Genomic DNA, 4186 nt, shown 5'->3' with positions numbered 1-4186 from the left:
CTCTCCCTCGCTGTCTCTCTCAACACTCCACCCACACCAGCACACCAGGTCACAATTCCAATTCCAGACGATAAATTGTCACACTAGGGGGCATGGCCTGGCTTCCCGAGTGGCTATCATGACACATTGTATCCTCTGAGGATGGCCACATAATGTCCCCCTTCTACAGTGTGACCTTGACATTCTTCCCATGGGGGGCGGAACGTTGTGTCTTATAACCAGATGCAGGACAGTGATACTGTGTGGCTTGCAACGCACAGTCAGAAGAGGAGAGTCAGCATCACCCTGTGCTCCAGGACGCTCACGCTCCCGTGTGAAACCCTGAGCCGCCAGGTGAGAAGCTGGACCGCCTGAGGCCACCATGCTCCAAAGAAGTTCCAGCCACTTGCAGAGTAGATGTCCCAGCCCACAGACAGCCCCAGCGAGGTCCCCACCTCAGCCAGCGTCATGAGTGCAGGACAAAGAAGCTTCTCGGAGCTGTGTGGAAAAGGCTCAGGGGCTCTGTGACTGCCCAGGTCACATGGGGTGGCCAGGCTGCCCTTGCTGGTGGGGACTGATCGAATGACCACAAAAAGTGGAGCCAGCCAGCCTGGCCTGCCACCCACTTAATGTGTGATGATGTTTGCAAAGCCGCTTCCCCTCTCCGAGCCTCAGTTTACCTGTCTGTAAAGCGAGGCCGAACGTATCTCCTTTCCTGGGATCGAGTGAGGCTGTGTGTTCCTATACTGGCTGTGCAGATGGCGGCCGAGAGGCTCACCTTTCTGAACACTAGCAGGTGTTGGGGGGCCGAGGGGTGTCTCACACCCTCCACTGATGAGGGCTGGGTACCGAGGAAGGATGGGTACTCAGGAAAGGTTGACTTCCCATCTGGCACTTCTGCATGGGCCGTGGTCAGCCGGGCCCTCAAGCCACCACCCCAAAGCTTCCTGACCGGAGGGGCCTGAAGCCAAGCTTATCGCTTTCCTGGGCCTGCTGTAACAAACAGTCGGGAACTGGGTGGCTTTAGACAATGGAAACTTACTCTCCCACAGCTTAGGAGGCCAGAAGTTCAAAATCAAGGTGTCCAGCAGGGGCGGTTCCTTCCTGGGGACTGTGGTGGAGAATCTGACCATGCCTTTCTCCCAGCTTCTGGTGACGGAGGCCACCCTTGGGGCTCCTTGACTTGAAGCTGCATCACCCCAGCCTCTGCCTCCATCACCACGTGGCCGCCTTCCCGGTAACTGTCTTCACACGGCCAGCCACCTCTCCGAATGCGGCAGTCTGTGTCTCTAATTCTCCCCTTGTGGTAGGGCCCCCCAACATGTTGGATCAGGGCCCACCCTACTCCGTTGCTGATCGCATCTGCAATGACCCCATTTCCAAGTAAGGCCACGTTCTGAGGTTCCAGGGGTCAGGACTGTAATACCCTAGGGGCACACAAGTCAAACCTGCAACACCCACCTCCTGCCGTGTCCCAGAGCCAGTTCAAACCCCAGAGCCCCTCGGTCTGCCCCAGAGCGTCCCCTGCATGGCCTTCACTGGCCTGTCTGGGTGTGGAGTGGGGCCGCAGCATAGCTGTGTCACAGGATGTACTGAGGTCGCTGCCTTTCAGTTTCAAGGCGGGTGGCTGGAGCCTCGGGGCTCCAAGGGGGTTCTTATTACAATGTGGAAAACGGAGGAGGCTCAGACAGGGAAGTGACTGGTCCAAGGTCATGTGGCTGAGTGGTGATGAAGACGGACTTGAACTCAGACCGTTCTGGCCCTGCCGTTCTCTCTCAGCAGTCCCCACCACCCACCCCTGTCACAACTGTCTCCTACGAGTCTGTCGCCCCTACAAGCCTACGAGGCTATACGAGTCAGCTCAGGCCACCATCACAAAGACCCGACGGCTTAAACAACAGAAATTTCTCTCTCACCGTTCTGAAGACGGGAAGCCCAAGGTGCAGGCGCCGGGAGATTCCGTGGCCTGCGAGTCCCCATTTCCTGGTTTGTAGATGTCGGGTTCTTTGCCACGTCCTCACGTGACGAAGGCGGGAGAGAGCTCTCTGGGGTCTCAGCTATAAGGACACTAATCCCCTCGTGAGGGCTCCGACCACGTGACTTAATCCGCTCCTGAAGGCCTGCCCCCTAACGCCACCGCACTGGGGGTTAGGATCTCAACATAGGAATCTGGGGGACACAGACCTTCAGTCGATATAATACAGCCCACACCAGAGGCCTTGGTATCACTGTCTCCCCCATGCCCAGCCCAGTAAACTTCAGGGAATGTCCGCTCAATGAATGAACAAAATGACATCACTTTGGTGGGGTTTTCCAGGATGAATAGAAGTTTGCGAGGCAGAGACAAGCATTCCAGCCCCAAAGCACAGCCCGTGTGAAGGCCTGGAGGCCTCCCACGGGGCCCGCCTGGCTCCTGGGTGGCATGCCGGGCCCGGGGAGGGGAGAGAGCCGGGCAAGGCCTCCATCCCAGGTGACATTCCTGGGCTGCCCGGCGCAGCCCGCCGACCTGTCACCCCTGAGCCAGGGCCTGTCCCGCACCTCTGCCCACAGGAGCCCAGCGCAGATGACTCGAGGTGTCTCTTTTCCCCTTCATGCCTGGGTGGGCTGAGTGGCATTTATTCGAACTTTCATTTTATTGGTGTTTTTGTTGAAAGCATGGGAATTATTCATAGCCGGTTTCGGTTCTCTTCTGGCAACGACCGTATCTCTGTACTCAAGGTACAAATTATGTGTCAGCTCAAGTCACTGTCATTCAGAGGTGGCATCGGAGGCCCAGAAGGCTCCGGAAGCCAGGTCTGGCTGGCAGCAGCAGGGTCCTGAATGGGTAATGGTCCCCGAAGTCACCAGGGACAGGGGACAGGGCTGGGATACAAGGTGAGTGACTAGGGATCGTTCCTGCCTCTGTCCCTTCCCCTTCGTGATCCTGGTCAGGCTCAGCCTTCTCGTCTGTGAAATGGGCAGCGATACGCGTGTCGGGCGCAGGGCATCAGGCATGTCACTTTCCACTGGTGCCGCCCCTCAGGCTGCCCTCCCATGCCTGCCCTCCAGGGCTCTCAACTCCTGGATGGGCCAGATCGATGCCCAAGGGCAGGGATGAGGGTAGGGGTAGAGGCGGAGCTGTCCTCCGTGGGTCCCAGAGCCACCTGCATCGTCGTCATTGGCCTCCACCAGCTGCCCTGCTCACCAGCCTCCTCAAGGCCAAGTGCTTCCCAAGCTGCCCCGTGGGACATGGCATGCCCCCACCGGAAGCAAGGAGCTGTGCCAGGACTCCAAGCCGTCACCTAGCCCTGCCTGGTCTTCCATGAGCCACCAAGACTCAGCTGTGGTATGTGGGGATGGTGGGAGCCTTGGGGACCCAGCTCTCTCACTGGGGACCGGGACATCAAGCCATTCCTGGCCCTCGCTGTCTCCAGCATCAGTCAGATAATCTCAGACCATGTGGCTGGCCTGGACCGCTGGACACACCCAGGTGCATGCCCTTGTCCCTGCCCCCAGGGAGCCCCAGCGTGGTGCAGGGGACAGACCTGAGGCAGACTACGTGACAATAGGAGAACAAGGGCGTGGGAGCGGGAGCGGGGGCAGAAAGGAAGGTTTTAAGTTGTTTTGTTTTTAATTATGAACATCATACATGCTTCTGTAAAACTTCCCACTGGCACGTGTAGAATAAGGGGGACCAGGGGCCTGCACTGGTCATGGCATAGCCTTTCCTGGTCTTTCTCTCGGCCTGGACCCACTGACATGCTCTGTGGGTTTGTAGCACCCTCGACAAGTCCCCGAAACAGAGTAGGAACGTCCCGTCCTCCCCTGCCTGAGGGCCCGGGTCCACCTCATTTTCCCCCTACACCCCTGTCCTTGTCTGCTCGGGCTGGTGGAACAGACCCGGCGGCTTTGACAACAGACATTTACTTTCTCAGCATTCTGGATCAAGAGCTGCTGCTCCTGAGGCCTCCCTCCCTGGCGTGTAGACGGCCGTCTTCCCCTGTGTCCTCAGGCGGTCCCCCCCCGTGCGTGTGCGTGTCCGTATCTCATCCGACAAGGCCCATCCCCAACTTCAGTTACATTCCGAGGTCCTAGGGGTGAGGACTCTAATGCGCATTTTAGGGGACACGACTCAGCCCGTCACACCCCCTGAGCCAAGGGGCGAGTGGGCACTAGAAGGTGACTACAGGGAGCAGACGAGCGAGGGGTCTCTGGGTCGAGGCTCTCC

The sequence above is a fragment of the Pteropus alecto genome, unplaced genomic scaffold (genome assembly GCF_000325575.1).
Source record: "Pteropus alecto unplaced genomic scaffold, ASM32557v1 scaffold40, whole genome shotgun sequence".
In the NCBI taxonomy this organism is placed as follows: Eukaryota; Metazoa; Chordata; class Mammalia; order Chiroptera; family Pteropodidae; genus Pteropus; species Pteropus alecto.
The sequence above is the reverse complement of the archived record's forward strand: the minus strand, read 5'-3'. Positions refer to the sequence as shown.